Here is an 18,759-nt window from a genome sequence, read left to right as displayed (position 1 = left end):
TGGTAAAGTACCTGAATGTCCCTGTGAAGTAGTAAATTCTAACTTTGTCTCCACCACAGGAGGTCTCCACAAGAAGCCAGATAGGGCACAAGAACCACTATTTTCCATAAGTGACCACTGTCTGCTCCTAACTTCAGATATTAAGGATCTGATTTGAAAAAGTGCCAAGCACTCACAACTGAAGCCAAGATCAATGGAGTTCTGCTTCAAACATGAAGGACTGCAGAATACTAAGTAAGGCTTCTCAACCAGGGCACTCAAGATTCAACTTTATCTCAGTTTCTCCTTCAACAAAAACCATCCTCACAAAGGGTTGCAAAGATAGCTCTGCAGCAATTAATGCATTTCAGAAACTACATTAAGGATATTACCGAAAAGCCCAAGAGGAAAATTATAATTCTCTGTTCAGTACAGGTTTGAATGGCATGCAATAGACTAAATGTTTTTTCACACTCATTTAGTGAGTGTTCCTATATTTTGTCTCTACCCAATCATTGACCACTGTTCATGACATGAGGGTCCTATCGGAAATGCATTTCCAAAAGGGGACCGACTGTGTAAGGGTGCAAAGGCAACCCTGATTCTGGTGCTGCCTAACTTTTGAGTGCTTTGACTGTACAGCCCTAACAGGGTTTTATTTTGTTTGTCAACACACACATTTCACATTGCACACGTTTAAACTGGCCTGCCAATCATCCAACTGAAGGGAAATGAAAGAGTCTGTTGATGATTATGGAGTTAGAGCACAGAAGATGTGGGTGGAAAGGGAGAAGGGAAAGAGAAGGACACACTAAAAGGTAGTTCAAAATCATGCTTCCCAATCTTAAAATGCCAGCCTCTGAGTAAGAGCACAAGGCACTCTCAAGGCACAGAAGAGACAGGAATGGGTGAAAAAAGGTATAAACACAGCCAGAAGACAGATGGGCCAGACCAGCAGAGCTGAGAACTTTGGGAGACAAGAAAAGGCAGACTAGTTAAGTTTTGCATATGAATAAAGATGTACTCCATCTTTTCCACCATCCACTATCCTGTCTCCAGCTTAGATAAACTCTCAGCAATAAAAGCATTCACCATCTATGCACTCACTAACATCTGGAGTCAAACCATGCTTTAATCAGCCTCAAAATCTGTTGAAGCAAAATTCCTTCGGAAAACTTTATATGCCAACCCACCTCAAAATCTTTTGAAACTAGCTTACAGGTTGTTAAAGTAATGCAAATTCCACACTTAATTGTTCTAACATTTGGGTTTCAAGAGATCCAACTATCTTTTAGTTAATGGTAAAGGCCTATATAACACTATTATTTCTCCACATCATATTAAAATTTCCACAATTTCATATAAAAATCAGTTACGGGGAAATTATAGTATCCCATTTTTATTCAAAGATACATTAATTTATTGTCATCTTTGCAAATTTACTCATTTATTTTGGTAGGATGACTGCTTTCACCTCTCACCAACACAGCAGCAAAAAACTAGATGGAGCTCTGCTGCATGCCACTATCTAGGCTCTCCTCTGAAACACACCATACAAGAAGTTATTGCTGAACCTGTTGGAAGATGCTACATGTCACTTATTTCAGGTGGTTCTTCACCTGACTCAACAGAAACAAAGTTAGCAAGACTGACCCTTCAAAGTGACAAAGCCTAGGAAGCAATACTGAGGCTTGTGGGGAAAAAAAAGGCCAGGGAAAAGACTGAATTGACCTAGGTTAAGTTAAATTACAACTTGCTACCTTCTCAACTCAGCCACTATCTACCATGGCAACTGTCAATCAGAGCTAGTCAGGACTCATTTAATACTAATAACACAATTAAAGTTAAAAAAAATAATTTGATGGGTCATCTTCTCACATACTTCCACTGCTTATTAGTTTAAAAACAGAAGCTCAGTTCTTTGCTTAAATGTACTGTAAACAGTGCATTTTTGCTCGTTTGTCCCCCAGTAAAGAATAATTTAAAATATTCAAAATTCATGCCCCATAACAGATATCAAATAGTACAATTATCCATGAGAAACATCCGTAACCAAAAAGGCAAAATATAGCTATGTTACAGGACTAAGCAAACGGACAGTAATTTTTTTTTTTTAGCTTGTACTACAAAAAACAGATATGCAGGTAACCTTAAAGTCTAATTTCATAATTTGCATATATTTAAAGGAAATAAAAATGTGTCCTTCCATAAAGCAAAAATTAAGAATTTGGTAATGACTACCATCACATTCCCCCTTTCCTTGAGTACATGAAAAATATAAAAATTGAATGTTTTGAAAATAACTATACCAATTAACTTTGGTTACCCTTGTTATTTTTCAATTAAAAGGGAGCTTTTATGCAATCAAGCTATATGTAGGCTGTAACTAAAGTAGTAACGTCAGAATTTTTCTTAGCTATTCATCCACCCACCCACCTACCAGAGGTAGGGACAACCGTGGGGATAGCTCTGTCAGGCCTTCAGTCAGTGCAGATGTAGTTAGGGATCTTTTGGAAGGGCTAGCCATTTTTAAATCTGCAGGTCCAGATGCCCTCCACCCAAGGGTGTTGAGGGATCTGGCAGGGGTCATCATGGAGCCCTTGGCCCGGCTCTATGAGCATTCATAGTCATCTGGCCGGGTGCCAGGGGATTGGAAACTGGCTAATGTGGTCCCAATTTTCAAGAAGGGGAGAAAGGTGGACCCAAGTAACTATAGGCCCGTAAGCCTCACCTCGGTGCTCAGGAAGATCTTGGAGAGAATCATCAAGGAGCACATCTGTCGGGGGCCAGCAGGGGAGATCATGCTCAGGGGCAATAAGCATGGGTTCATCAAAGGCAGGTCCTGCCTAACCAACCTGATTGCCTTTTATGACCAAGTAACTAAATCCTTGGATGATGGTGTCGCCGTGGATGTAGTCTTTCTAGGCTTTAAGAAGGCCTTTGACACTGTCTCTCACCCCATTCTCATCCATAAATTAAGTGACTTAATGCCTGCACAGTTGGATAGGTAAAAAATTGGCTGATGGGGCACACCCAGAGAGTAGTGGTAGAAGGATTGTACTCAGACTGGCAAGACGTGAGCAGCAGGGTACCCCAGGGCTCGGTCCTCGGGCCTGCACTGTTTAACATCTTCATCAGTGACTTGGATGAGGGGGTAGAAAACATGCTGTCCAAGTTTGCTGATGACACTAAGATTCGGGGTGAGGTGGACACACTTGAAGGGAGAGAGAGGCTGCAACTAGATTTAGACAGACTACAAAAGTGGGCGGATGAGAATAGGATGGGGTTCAACATAGACAAGCACAGGGTGCTGCACCTTGGGAGAAGGAAACCACAGCATAGATACAGGCTGGGGAGTTCTCTTCTTGGAAGCACGGAGGCAGAAAGGGATCTTGGAGTCATTACCGATTCCAAGATGAACATGAGCCGCCAATGCCAGACAAGGCCAGCCATACCTTATCATGTATCCAAAGCTGCATCTCAAGCCGGTCCAGAGAGGCGATACTCCCTCTCTATGCGACACTGGTCAGGCCACAGTTGGAGTACTGCATCCAGTACTGGGTGCTGCACTTCAAGAGGGATGTGGCCAGCCTGGAGAGGGTTCAGAGGAGGGCCACCCACTTGGTGAAAGGGCAGCAGGACAGGCCCTATGAGGAGAGACTGAGGGACCTGAACCTGTTTAGCCTCAGCAAGAGGAAGCTGAAGGGAGACCTGGTGGCTGCCTACAGACTCATAAGGGGAGATCAACAGCAAATAGGTAGAGCCCTTTTCTCCCCAGCACCACCTGGGGTGACAAGGAACAATGGTAATAAACTGATGGAGCATAGGTTTAGGTTAGAGATCAGGAGGCAATATTTTACAGTTAGGGTGGCTAAAATCTGGAACCAACTTCCCAGGGAAGTGGTCCTTGCCCCTACCTTGAGCAAATTCAAGAGGAGGTTGGATGATCTCTTGTCTAGGGTCCTGTGCACCCAGCATTCATTCCTGCCTGTGACAGGGGGGTCAGGTTAGATGATCAGTTCAGGTTCCTCCTGACCCTAGCTACTATGAAACTATTGCAGATCTGCATCCCAGTTTCTGAGGTATGACTATTCCACTTTACGACATATTTCATGTATAACTTTCAATGTTCTGAAAATATTGTTTACTATTAAATCAGTAGGGCTGCATTTTGGAAGACACTTTCTCTTAATAACCCAAGGCTGCTACCCACCAAGAGATGTGTGTCAGTTGCCAACACTTTAATCATCATGATTTCGAAAGGTGCTCTGAGAAGGTCAATATGACACAGTGATCAAACTGCCAGCAGCCACCAGTACCACCTTATCTCCACTAGAACTGTCAACAGCAGCAGCAGCAGAAAGAGCTGTAGTCATTGAGGAAAAACTTCATGAGAAAGGTCTACTGTAGACAAGACTTAAAGTAATTCAGATATATTTAGAACAATTCATACTAACACTCAAAAAAACAACATCTTAACCATAAGGAATGTTTATTTTCATTTTACGTTCCCTACAACATAAATCTTTTAAAAATTGGTAAGACAAGAGATGTAGACGTGTGCGTTTGTTATCCAAACATCTCCCTACATGTAATTCCTCCTATACAAATGCAGTGTAGTACTGATAGTAGGGAGGGATAGCTAGTAAATTAGGAGGCGTAACTGCAAACCTAAGAAATACCTTAGCTATACTAAAAAAAAACTAACAATGCAAAGAAGCACTATGCATTTGTAAATATTTTTTTCTTCACAGCTACAAATCCCCTTGCCAAAAATTTAAAAAAAATTCACTAAATCACTTGATATTAAGCTCCATATGGCTGCAAAACAGGGGGGGGGGAGAACAGGAATGAAGAGAATTATATCTACCAAAAATATTCACACCAGTGGTAGTCAAAACATATACAAATAATATCACAAAGCATTTACAAAATGAAGTAGTGGTGTTGAAGATGTTTTTTTTTTAAGAAGGCAGTTTCAAAAATAAGAGCAATCAATTATCTCCAGTGTTTTTGGTCTTTGTTCTTGATCTAAGGGAACTCCAAACCTTTCCTTCCCAGCCCTGCATTTAGAGCTGTTCTGAAAATACAGTACTCTGTAACTCTCAAGTTACTTGCACATTACTAGATTTTGACTATGCAATCCTAGAACATGTTTAATAAAAAAAGAAGACAGACAAAAAAGAGAATGCATCATCTGAATAAACTGAAAAGTTGTTTAAACTGATAAATTAATTCCTATTATAATTGGGCAAATGCACATAAAACAATGTTTGTAAGATCACATTAAAGAAATACAAAGATTGCCAAACTGCTAAAAAAAAGTCTGATAAGCTAACAGCCATAAGTGTTGAGCATGAATCTACCATAAATTTCACTTGTACTGGGGGGGCGTTAAATGTTAATTTAATATATCTTTAAAGTTCTGATTTGCTAACAGGAAAGTGGCATTTCTCCAATTATTTTCATTTCTTTTTCAACACAATCTATACATTTATAAGAGTTAAAGTACTTTCCCCAAAGTCCTATTACTGCGCAGAACCCAATTATATTACATGAGGTATCTTGCTTAGTAAAATTCACCATAAACAAAATTAACATACCTGTACACAGAAAAACTCTGGAAACTATTCATGAAGTTTAAGTACAGATGTGCAACACAAAACTTTCAAGCTGTTGGTATTCCCAGAATATCATAGCAACATACTATATGTAGCCACAACTCATGTAATTTTACAAATAAAACATCTTCATGTGTTTAGGCAAAAGAAACATTCTATAGAAGGTTGTAACTACAATTAAAAAAAAAAAAGGGGGAAAAAAAGGGTGTATGCTGACTAGGCTGCATGTTGACTAAGCACCATGGAGTTGAGGCCTCTACATGTTCATGCTGTAGAACTTAAACTTTATACTGTGTGTTCTGCCTTCCTGAAATACATGGAACTGGCTAATAACTAGAGCAGAATACTAGATTAAGATTAGATTTGGATTCTCTTCCTCATCTACCCCTCCCCCCATTACAGTGTTTGAGAAATTGTCCATCTTCAGTAAGACAGTTCAAAACTGACAGCAGAAAATAAATTTGCAGCTTCCAGAAAACTAGCAAAAAGTTTCTTCCTGATAAACATCATTTGCCAAGTTTTTTGCTGTCACAAAGTTAGCTCTGGACCTTTTGGGAAGGAAAAAAAAAAAGTGTACTGTTTATACCATATGAAAAGGAACTGCAGTATGAACCAAACACTTTCAGAAAAAAACTAAATTTTACACTCCATTTACTAACAAGACTTTTTATACGCATCTTTAATTTTTATCCAGTTTTAACTCCTGCAGCTAACTTCAAGGTCATGTGTCATGTCTGGAAACACTGACAACACTCCCACATAAAACCACCACAACATTGCTCTTCTGTTGGGAATAGACACAGTACACAATTCCTTCACAGAAGTGAAACATCCATTAAATGGATTCTGCTTTTGGCAGACATTCTAGCAACTGCAGACTTCAAAACTTGAAGCTTGTATTATTCCATTGTAAATTCTTTGCCAAGGATGGCAACTGTGTGTGACCTGTAGACTAAGCTTACCCCACCAAGCTCTTCAATAATGCCAACAGATGGCTTTTATTTTTAAAAAGTAAGCAAAGGCTACAGTACCCAGCATGCACTGTTTCATTTTAAGTACAGCAGGTAGGTAGGCTCAACATAACACTGCATGTTGGGACATGTATGCTTACAAATACATATTGTACCTCCACAACAAAGAAAAAAATATCTATAGTAAGTCATTCATGCAACTTAGATTGACAGCACGGACAAAGTTAGGGCACCCCAGTGCTGAAGGCATATCTAAATGTTACTATAAAGATATGTTAATTAAGATCTTCAAGTAGATGCCTAAAATCTGGCTATTATGTCTTGATTTCAACAGAGCTTCTGGGTGTTTTGAAAGTCATGCCACTTATATAAGAATCTAATTTTAGGTTCCTTTTTGGTCAAGTTTACTCAGAGTAGATAATTTATGCTTGCTAAACTAAATATGAAGTTATAAAAATATTACCTAACACAAAGCAAAGTGAGCTGCCAGTGTACTATATAAAATTAGGAGGTGGAAACATTCAAGAGGGTATTAACCTTTAAAAAAAGAAAATAACAACTTCTTTGACACCTCTAAGAAATTCTGTATATATTTTAGTTCACTTAGGATCTCTCAGAATACATCACAATATTACACATGTAACGACGTCTCCTTTCTATCTGTAACGTGTCAGATTGTACCATTCAATTAAAAATATTCTAAGTTACTAGCCAATAGCTTCCACATCATAATAGAAGTTTCGTTAAAAAAAAAAAGAAGAACACAACACAACCTTTTTTATTCCTGAAGGAATAAAATGAGCCGTTGGCTTATTCTGCTACCTAGTGCTAATTTAAAATCAGTCTAGTCTGGAAAAGTATACTCATGACAAGTCTGAGTGTCCAAAGTGACGAATTTCATAAATATTAGGAATCCAACGCAAAAAAAGTCCTTTTACTTTATGATCACAGGCTAACTTACAACATACTTTATTGCACGGTGAGTTTTATTTGAGCAACAGGAATCAGATTGGTACTGCAATACCTATGTATGAAAGCATTAACAATGAGATTTAATTTCCGTATCCAAATAAAAGAATTAATTGTTTTACAAAATTAATCATTTACTTCAAGATATGAATCTTAAATGGGGGGAGGAACAGGGTTTTTTTGTTGGGTTTGTTTTGGATTTTTTTTTGCTTTTTGTTTTACCTGTAAAGTGCTTGCTTACAATTTATACATGTAACAGAGTGGCTAAAGTTACCAACTGCATACCTGAATAAGTTCCTTATGCAGTAGAACAACAGGAACAAAGCCAGTAAACTTTCCATTTCATTGTTAGAATTCTGCAGTAACAAGTATTCCTATGACTAGAACATTAAGTGCACAGCCATAAAATAGATACAAAGAAAGCTTCTTATGATATATTAACTGTATATACTGGAAAGGGTAAAACACTATTCCATTAGAGTCCAAACAGAACAGCCCACTTTGTCTGACAAGTAGATGGTGGAAGGCTACTAGGAATTTTGTTACTGCTGTTGATTTCACGTGGAAAGCACTCAGGACAGCGATGGGCAACAGCATAAAACTTAAAGACAGTCAGACAAATATGACAGATACAGAAATGGTATTGTGTGCTATTTATATAGCTTTAAGAAACGTGCGTGCCAAAAAAAAAAAATTGCCTACAAAACTAAACTTTGATCATCCACAGCTCAAAACATACTCTCTTAGTTTTACATAATTAGTCATACTGCATCCAGGCACAAACAAAAGCTGGTTAATACGGCCAAACATTTTCCATTTCACCACATGAGAGGAGGTGTTTTACACTACTTTTGTAAACAAACTTTAGCTTTCCATCATTAGTTTATCAGTTGACTAGAAAATCTGAAAGTTCTGAAAATGCCTTCAAAACTCAAACTAGTGTCTACAAGCAGATTTTCATACACAACTTGCATAAAATAAAGAGAGACAGGTGTGGAAGGCAGTTTACAAAAGAAACACTCACAAAAAAACGAAGCATGGATCTGAAGGACAGTTAACAAATTTAATATTAGATACTCGCACACTGTCAGAGCATGCAAGCTCCAAGGTGAAAAAAAAGAGAGAAAGCAAGCAACTGGAAGTACCACACAGGTCAAAGTTGAAAAAATTCTGCCAGTAAAATACCTAAAGGATTTTAAAATCTGGCATTCTGTTTTGAATTTAAACAGCAACACAAAAAAAAACAAAAAAACCCAAAAACAAAACAGGCAGCAGTAGCAGCCAAGTTAAGTAAAAACCTTATTTCCACCGGACTGCCAATAAATCAGTAAAGCACACAACTATTTGTGTAGGACTGTCCTGTACTGCAAGTTGAGCTGCTAAATGCTACTGAAAATAGTTCATCAGTATGGCAAAATTTCAAGAAGTTATGTTTTACTTAATTCTTTATAAAAATGCAAAAAACTTATGAACAAACATGGTGTTCTTTTATTCATTTAACCAAATTCTTACAAGTTTCATGCCATCCAGGGTAGGACTTAATTGTTTATATATAGTACTAGGGTGTCAATACTACCAAATTAAGATCTGTCTAATACCTGAAGTGTAGTATTGGAAATAAATTTTCTTGAAATAAAACAGTTTCAGAATTGCAGTGGTTTTCATAAGCTACAAAAGCCAGAGATACCACATACAGTAATAATACAATAAGCTAATAGGTTGGACTTCAAATATACAATTCACTGCTATACATTATTATGCTGCAGACATCAGTGTTCAAAATACCAGCCAATAGTCTGCTGCCATTACTAATGCTTGACACAGGTCCCAGTTAGAATTATGCACATTAGAAGCATTTGAGAGAGACTGTGCAATAGTTTCACTTTTTCAAAAATACGTAGATTCTTTAATGTTCTAATAATGCTGTGCGATTCTATGGTCTGTACAGACAATGCATTTTCCAAGTTTTCAAAAAAAATGAACACCAATGTAGGTCTAACTCCTGCAAACTCCTCAGCAAGTGCTTATGTGTCAGCAAGTGCCTATTACTATTCAAATGAAGAAACCTACTTAAGCGTGTACATAAATAATTGTAGGATCAGAACCTTAACCAAAGCAACATTTTAGGTCACTCTTTACGGGCATTAAAAAAGAAAAGTACAACACCCCTCTAACACAGGAACCTGAAATAAAAACAAAGCATTCTGAAGTAATACACATATTAAAAAACAAGACATTTTAATTGAAAACGTATTCACTGAAAGAGACAGAATATTTTACCAAAGTCAAAATGCCTAACAATTTGCCTAACAATTTTGTAAGCATCTTATTTTTCTATTAGCTAGCAAGTCTAAGTTACCCTAACCTTGAATTGTTGGGTTTTGTCAGCAATATTAGTGGATGCAATTTTGCATAAATGATAGAAATATTAACCTGATCCTGCATATAATTATGAACAACAAACACCGACTTCTTAAAAAAGAAAAAAAGTTAATTGGTACAAAGTGCAACATGTCTAGACAGGCTTACACTAGAAAACTAGAAGTTCTTCCAGACTGGAATAATATTTATAAATATGTACAAACATGACAGAAGCAAACCAGCATGGGGGAGTGGTAGAGAAGGAACTAACCAACGTATATTTTTCATTGCATTTTTTGGATTGCCACAAGGAAAATCCCTCTCCCCAAAATAATAATAGATCAAATCACAGCCATTTACACAGCACTATAAAAAAAAAAAATATGGATCCTACAAACTTAATGCCAAATTCTATCCTTGAATGCTTGTGTAGAATGTATGTACAAATCCCATTAACACTGCCGACTTGACCTGAAAAAATAAATAATTTGGGTTTAATCTTAATATTTTACATCAAGTGAAAAAACTACTGAAGAATGCTTTTTTTAAAAAAGGTACACTTTCAGTATAAGGGACAATACCTACTTTTTTCAAACTTTAGTACTGAAAATAGACTTCTAAAAGAGATTAAAAGTGTATTTTAAAAACAAAATTACACTGTAACAAATTAAGCCTGCAATCCTGTCTAGATAGACAGCACACAGGCAAGACTGGAGGCAAAATTAAAAATTCTGATGTCAGACCTAGAGTCAGTTACTCAGTTAAATGGCACTCTCAACTTCCACAAAGAGCTAGAGATAAAGACCAACATTACCAAATGTGAGCAGGGTTCTAGGGCCACTCTAAGTCACCCGACTGACAACACCTTTATGGGACCTGATGTTCAGGAAGTAACAAGTACTTGTCATTTGGAAGGGCCTAACTTCTAAAGAACATCTTAATTTGGGCACTCCAGCTGTTAAAGTCCTTTCTTAAATTCTCAGATAATTGTTAATGCTAGTCTAAAGTTAAGGCATAAGGAGCAGATTTTCCTAACACAGAGTTTCATAAGCAAGTAGTTACAACTTTTTAGAGAAGAATGCACAAAATAAAATGTTCTTTCCACCACAACGTCATTAGCTTCAGTGCAACTTCCTGAAAATGAAACCAAAATATCACTTACGAGACAATGACAAATTAACTTTGTGATGCGAAGCATTCAAATTCCCTCGTAATAAAAAGGACTGATACCTTGAAGTCTGGAAGCTTACAACATACCATCAGGAATTCTCCGGGTGAGCAGTGATGCTGTTATACCAGTACTCAAGAAACAAGGACAAGATCTTGCAAACCTTGTTCTATTAACAACAGACAGTGATGAAATGTCCTGTTCTAGAAGAGACTCAAAGAACACCAGTGCTCGCACAAAGTCCTTCCTAAGCCCAAATACAGGACTTTTGCCATAAAAAAATCGAAATAACTGCATTTTGGTTAGTATTCTAGCTCTATATGTCATAACAGTTTAACCCTCCCTCCCAGCAGCATGATTCCTATTGGCCGATACAACAGCGAGTCCAATCATCCTTAAAAATCACCTGGTTGAAGAGTAAAGCCCAGCAGCCACCCACTACCACCACCAGACTTTAGCACCATCAAGACTACGAACAAACGTTGCCTTCAAGAAGCCATGCACACTCAGGCAGATGTGAAAGTGTGACACCCGCCGCCAAATGTCAGCGGGAGAGCACCAGAGCAGAGATTAAGTTTCTCCAACTAAATAGATTTTTTTTTTTTTTTAAGAAGTCAAAAGCTGCTATTGGCAACCACCTCCCTGAAGGTGTGGGGGGACGAAGACACCACAGCTGTGCCCACATTCTACCCCAGAGGGCACAGAGCTCAACCAACAGTTACCTGTGGCTTCAGGCTGACTTCTCTTTCCCTCTCCCTAAACGAGGCTGGATTGCTGAGCAGGTCAGAGCATCCTCCAGCAGAAGCCCCCACAAGCAGGGCCCGAGCACAGACTCCTGGCAGTCCCCACTCCCCCCGCCCGGCCGTCGGCACAGGGAGGCGAAGCCCCGTGTTCCCGACCCGCTGCGGGGGGGGAAGGGAAGCGAAGGGCCTGCTCTCAAGTTTGTTCACCCAACACCGGGGCGGGCAACTCAGCACCTCATCTCCAGCAGGAGAGCGCCAGAAAACACCCCCCGTCTACCAAACTCGCCCCCTCTCCTCAGCCCGGACAGGGCCCGGCGGCGGCGGGAGTACTGGGCCCGCTGAGGAGCGGCGGCCGCGGCCGGGCCCTGCGCTGAGCGCGGCGCGGCCTCTGGGCCCCACGGCCGCGGCCTGGCCCTGCGCGCAGCGGGCCCGGGGGGCGCCGGCCTCGGGCGCCGCGCGCTTCCCCCCCCCCCCTTCCCTCTCGCTCCCTCGGAGACAAAAGCAAACGGCAACCCAGCGGGCCGGGGCCGCGGCCGGCCCCGGGGCCGTGGCCGGACGGGGGGCGGCGTCGCGGCCGAGCGGGGCCAGGGCGGCCGCGGGGCCCTCCGGGGGTGGCCGCGGGCCGGGGCCAAGCGGGGGGGCACGGTGCGGAGCCCGCGGGGGTGCGGGGGGCCGGACTCACCGCATGAATTTTCTTGTCCCGCCGATCCAAGATGGCTGAGTCCCCAACACGGAGGATGCTGGGGGAGCGACCTTTACCCTCTGACCCCGCCGCCGCCGTGACCCCGCCGCTGCCGCCGGGCAACCTGTGTGGGGGAGGGGCGACGCTCCGCCCCCTGCGCGGAGCCGCGCTGCGCTTCTCCCGTGCCCGGCACGGACCGGCTCGGCTCGGGCCTGTCCCGGTTACAAACGCAGACACACGCACACACCGAGGGGGGAGTTGCTCCGTGACCCGGCCCCACGCACACGCAGCCCCGCCCGCGGAGCCGCCTGTCCCTGGTCATGCAAAGGCAGGGGTGGGCCGCATGTTTTCTCTCATGGGGGCTCCGATCCCACCCGCTTTGGGGCCTCAGGGAGCCGGGCGGGGGACAGGTCAGGGACCGGCCTGTTTGTTACTTCCAGGGGATCAAGAGCAACTATCAGCCACCTTTAGGGAAGCTGCTGAGAAAGCAATGGTCAATTCCTTGGGACACAGCAGCCAAGGAAACAAGGAAGGGAGAAAGGTCACGGGTTCAGAATCAGGGATAGGGAAAGTGGAGCTGAGCAGAGCGCACTGGACAGCGCCAGCCAGCCCTCCAGAGACTCCAAGGAGCGGGTGGATGCTGCTTAGTGAAACCACTGGGAGAAGTGATGGGACGAGGGGCAGGAAAGCGGCCCTGCAGTCTCCATGGGCTAAGTTGGGGACCGGATCCTTCGGTACTGGGCCGCTGGTCTGATCGGCTGCCTTGTCCCATCTGGCAGCTGAGGCAAATGGAGTCAGAGCGGTGTCTGGGCACCACGTACTTTGTCTTAACTGGGGCACCCAGAAGGTTTTTCACATCACAACCTTCAAGTTCTGCTTAGATAACGGGCCCAACCCTCCAGTCACAGCCAGGTTAGACAGGTGATTCTCCAGCTGGATGCCACAGCACCCTGGGGTGTAACGGGGTGCCATGCAGCATTAGCACTGTGAGGCATGCAGATCCAAACTTGCACAGTAAACCCAGAGGTTTCAAATAGGAATCGGCAGTGTTATGACGAGACTGATCCATTGCAGTCTTTGTGAGTTCTTCGCAAAGGAAGAATGGCTCTACTATTTTTCCGTCATTAAGAAACACTTGAAAACTAGGAGCTGGTATTTTCTGAGGGTGCCTTGAGTTTATCACATAACTAGTGTGAATATTCATACTAACTTCAGTGGGCTACAAGGGTGCTTAAGGCCGCACGTAAGGCTTATCTGATAATAGCTAAACTTCCCCATCCTTTAAAACAAAATTAATAAAACTCAAAGACTATTGTTATTTTAACTGCCATACTTTTAAGAATCCGAAGTAGCTTCATTAAGAAATAATATGAGGAAAAAAGGCACCAATTTTTAAAATGTTTTTTCCAGTAATAGAAGAGGCTTCATACATTGTCATTTACTCAGGCAGGTTTGATTCTTACAGTTTCAAAATTCTTTTACTGTTCCAGCTAACAATATAGAAAGGTAGTTAGCCATGCTAGTCTAAAGTCAGTCAGAAAGTGGGACAGGGTAGCAATTTGGAGACTAACTCATTCAAAAACACATAAACTATTGTGCTTCCAATTAAGTAGACTAGGGGCCAGGTGGGCAGTGGAAGGTCTGATTGCAGGCTGGATCCAGCCAGCAAGCCCAATCCAGAGCATGGAGCAGACACAGCAAGGGCCCATCCAGCACATGGACCATCCTAACAGCCCAGGTCCATTCTGGCCAGATCCAGCAACCTGGGGCCCAGGTCAGTCTACATGGCAGCAGACTGACCTGGCTGGGCCTGCATCCAGGTATGTGGAGCTTGAAAATTTGGCAGCAGCAGAAAGATGTAGCTATTCTTTCCTACCATCAAATTTCCCAATCCATGGGGAGCTCTGCAGGCCAGATGCCATGGCTCCATGGCCTAGATTTGGCTTACAGGCAGTAGGTTGTCACCCCTAAAGTAGATTTCACCTGCAGAAGCTTTTCTTTCTGAATTAATAATCTCTAAATCGCCACCCTACCCTGCTTCCTGCCTGTCCCAGCTAAGAAACCTTATTGAGGGCAGGTTACACAAAATTCTACCTTATAAACAAACATTTTAATGTGTAAATAGAAATTAAATATTTAAGGGCAAAATAATACACAATGTTTCTTAATGACACCTTTTTGCTAGTTATACAACCTGGTTTAAGGACTCCATTCAATTTGATCAGAATTGTTTTTTCTGGTCTTACAAGCATAAGTCAAAACAAGCTATCATAGTTCTCTCTTTTTTCTGTTTAAAAAATTATGCAATTCCTAAAAATAAATAAAATAGCAAAAATGTACCTTAAAGGCTTGGAGGTTTGTTATTATTTGTTTGTTTAAAGAAAAAAATTAAAAAGGAAAGAAATTAAGAATCTTTTAGACACCTTTTAAGAAAAAATGTGGAATTCTGTCTTTAGACTAAGAACAATACAGGAATCTTCTTAATCTACACCAGAGGTTCCCAAACTTGTTATTATTGTGTACCCCCTTCCAGATTTACCAGCTACCCATGTACCCTTACCAACATCTGTTTTATATTTTAAACCCTTCAATGCCAATTATGATTATAATAAAAATTAAATCCACCAGTTCACAATTTCTCCCACATACCCCCCAGAGATGTCTTGTGTACCCCTGGGGGTATATGTACCACAGTTTGGGAACCCCTGGTCTACACAGCTGCAACATTATTAAAGAGGATTTGGGGCCTTTTCCACCCTGAGATTTATTCTGTTAAATTTGAGTTTAGACTTCTCCCCTTTCTGCTTACTTTTCACAAGCATAGTTTTAATTAAATTTCCACAAAGAGAGAATTGATGTAAAAATATGATATCCACTAGTGTGACACATGTAAACTAAGCATCCAGTTTTATATTTACCTCCTGGGCTGGTCCCTCCATCCATTACAAAATTAGGTTTCAAGTGTAAAATGATAAGTACTAGTGCAACATTTAGGTTAGATATTTTAACAAGTAAGGAAATGCAAACATTCAGTTTTATCATAGAAAATAATTTCTTTGTTCCGCAGATACTATTTGTTAAGTAGCCTAATCAGTCCCAATGTATGTAAATTAATGTTAATCTAAAGACCTTAACTGCTATGTTCCTTGACTTCCTATCTTTCGTTGTAAACCATTACCATTACAATTAATATGTGTATTTGACTTCTTTTTTGTTTTGTTTTGTTTTAGAGAACAGGAAAGTTGTCAGCAATTTAAAAAGACTTTGAAGTTGATAAACAGATAACAACATACCGTGATGAATGTAGTGAGTTTGCCTATTTGCAACTGCTGCTATTGGCCAAGTACATTTTTCTTCAAGGCTGAAGCCTGTTTTGTTACCAAGTAGCATTTTATTAACTAGGCATGCATTTTAAACCATGTTAGATGAGTACAAACCCATGTGTGGACATTTCTAATTTAACTGAAGCCTGGTTTACCATTTAGCTTGCACGTGTAAGGCTCTGTCTCCAAGCAAAGGCATACTGATTTGATTCAGTATGTGTGTTTCTAACCTATGTAAGGTAGACTGATTCAAATTTGTATGTAGATACACTTTACTGTAGTTTCAAGAGTAGCCTATTTTACAAACTAAATAGACACGGCAAATTTTAAACACATTTTAGTAAATCAAATTTAGTTAAATTGCTGACACACCTCAGTATAAACAAGGTCTTAACTCAGACAGCAGCAGCATGTATAAACGAGAAAGAGCAGCATTAATAGAAACCTTTTCCTGCCCTTGGCTCTGCAAAGACGCAGATCCACAATTGTAAAATCAGGGCCTGAATGTCTATTTATTTATATGCTGCTCTCCCAAAGACAGGCTCAGGGTGACTTACAATAAAGACCCAGATAAATTATAAAGACAGATGAAAATATTAAACAAAAGTAATATGTATTAGAACAAACTCTCCATAAAATGATCTAAAACTCAACCCTGCCACCTAAAGGCCTGCCCAAATCAAAAAGGGTTTACAATGTTTTTGGAAGAAATGTCCAGGCTCAGGCTGTGACAGGCCAGAACAGGAAGGAGTTCTACTGCTGGGAAGGAACTATCAAGAACAAGCCCCCAACATGGTTTGGAAAAGTGTGGCACTCATCTAACGTAGTTACTAAACACGTTTGAGTTTTCATTATACAACCATGGTTCAACTAGGTATATGCATCCCACTTACCATGCTGCTCAACCGTATCAATGTACGTGGAAAAATCTGTAGGCTATCCTTGGCCTCAGATATAGACAGTGACAGAAGGACATGCAAACAGGTTGGATTCCAATAAAATATGGACAACATAACCTAGGATGCACTACTTTATGTGGAATGGGAAGGAAGGTTTTCCCAAACTAGTTACAAAGGCAGTATTAGGAAGACTCATTTGCCAAAAATGGAATTCTAAATTAATTATGAGATGACCCTCTTTATTATTTTGGCCATAGCCTAGGGCAAAACATTGTTAATAGATCATTTGATAATCAAAGCCAACAAACTGGTTAACATTGGGGTGCATTGAGACTTTCTACTATCCCACCTGCAGATTATCCTGATGCCCCTCAAGAAAAATAATTATTACTTACCATCTGCTAATCTTTGTTCACACCTACACCAAGAAGAATACATTTCACAAAAGAATTTTTGCATTGTCAATACTATTTAATTTTACAATCTTTAAATTCCTTGAGCCAACTCAAAACTTTAAATTCCTTGAGCCAACTCAAAACTTACAATGACCATTTTGCTTTAGATCCCCATTATCCCTGTGACACTGAGCTAAAATAGATGTGTCAAGTGAATAAACACTAGGACCTTTATCTTCAAAGGTATTTAATTGCCTGACTCCTATTTCTGTCACTGATTCCCATTAAAATAAATAGAATTTAGGCTACTAAATGCTTTTGACCATCCCTATTCACTTCTACATGTGCCTCTCCCCTTTCTAGTATATTTATGGAGAGGATCTGTAGGTTCCACAAGAGAAATACAAGAGTTTAGTTCTTCCCCACTCCCGCCCTGTCTCCTTAATTTGCTTCCAGATACATTTTTAGTATCAAAAATGCCTGCTTTAAGTATTTGTCTATTGCTTCTCTTCCGTGTCTGAGTTAATGTTAATTACATGAAGTCATCAGGAATAAATGTCAAGTTAATGGAATTCTGTCAATTGTGTAAAATAATAAGACCTAAAATAGAAGACAAAATGAGAGATTGTACAAAAATAATATGCCTCAGATATGCTGTGTAATGAACAAGAGGTCAGCCAAACAGGGCCTGTAAAATAATAGAGGTGAATTAATGATAGAAAATTAGAACTGTAGATGGTTGAAATTAATTCGCAAGGGAGAGAAGCTAATAGTACAATCAGAAATATATTTTCCAAAAGCTAGAAAATATTAGAGAAACCCAAGTTCCCGTTTCCACAAATAGACAATAATGACATTTCTTACAATGATTAGACCCTGGATTCAAATGAGATCTATCCTAAACTTGTAAAAGAGATGGCAAAAGAGGGTAAGGAAAACCTTAGTAGGTCCTCAGGACTGAGTTCTTTCTGGTGGTCAGTGGAGAGCGACTCATCAACAGTGCTGGGCCTCTTTTCAAATTGGTATATTACACTGAATGATGGACGATGTTATTTTTAATTTTTTTCTGGTATTACTTCTAGTAAATCAGTTGCCATAATTAGCAGAGAGCTGTATCCCAACAGTTTCTCTGTTAAGATATGGGCCACATTATTAAAAAGAGTTGAAAAATCTACATTTTAAGCAGTGATAATATAAGTGTTTACTGAAACATGGAAGGTATCTAGGAAAAACCAGCAGGAAAATATCAAGATACAAGGTCATACAACACAAAACTTAGGTAGGATAGGAAAGAGGTTCATACAAGGAAGGTCAACATTAGGCAGATAAACATATTGTTGGGAGCCCAAGTTCTCTAATTCCAGCCTTTTGACAGTGGTTCGTGCCATAAGTTTATACAAGTCTGCCATGTCTTTTACAAGTTTGTGTCACATGAGTCATTGTCAAAAAGCTGGAATTAGAGAAGCTGGAGCTTCTTAGCTCCCAATGGTATGTTTATCTGCCTATTGTTGACCTTCCTTTTATGAACCTCTTCCATATGCTATCTCCAAGTATTGTTTTGTATGACCTTATATCTTGATATTTTCCTCAGGCTTATGGAGGTATTGAATGCCCTCTGACACAAAAAAGTCTACAGTGGGAGTTAGGT

At 40.3% G+C, this 18,759-nt stretch overlaps 1 protein-coding gene across 2 annotated transcripts in view; it reads right to left on the bottom strand.

Annotated features, from left to right (window-relative positions):
* The window catches only part of CNOT2 (CCR4-NOT transcription complex subunit 2), a 115,016-nt gene extending 102,326 nt beyond the window's left edge, over nt 1-12,690 (bottom strand). Inside the window, exon 1 of one of the 2 annotated variants that reach the window (XM_090042528.1) lies at nt 12,495-12,690. The gene's annotated coding sequence lies outside the window, so the exon portion shown is untranslated. Of the gene's footprint in view, nt 1-11,791; nt 11,989-12,494 lie in introns of those variants that run through there. The other variant, XM_090042529.1, reaches the window with a different exon arrangement.
* Between the last annotated feature and the right edge of the window lie 6,069 nt (nt 12,691-18,759).

The sequence above is a fragment of the Crocodylus siamensis genome, chromosome 4 (genome assembly GCF_052110815.1).
Source record: "Crocodylus siamensis isolate JL-2025a chromosome 4, ASM5211081v1, whole genome shotgun sequence".
Lineage (NCBI taxonomy): Eukaryota > Metazoa > Chordata > Crocodylia > Crocodylidae > Crocodylus > Crocodylus siamensis.
The sequence above is the reverse complement of the archived record's forward strand: the minus strand, read 5'-3'. Positions and strand labels throughout refer to the sequence as shown.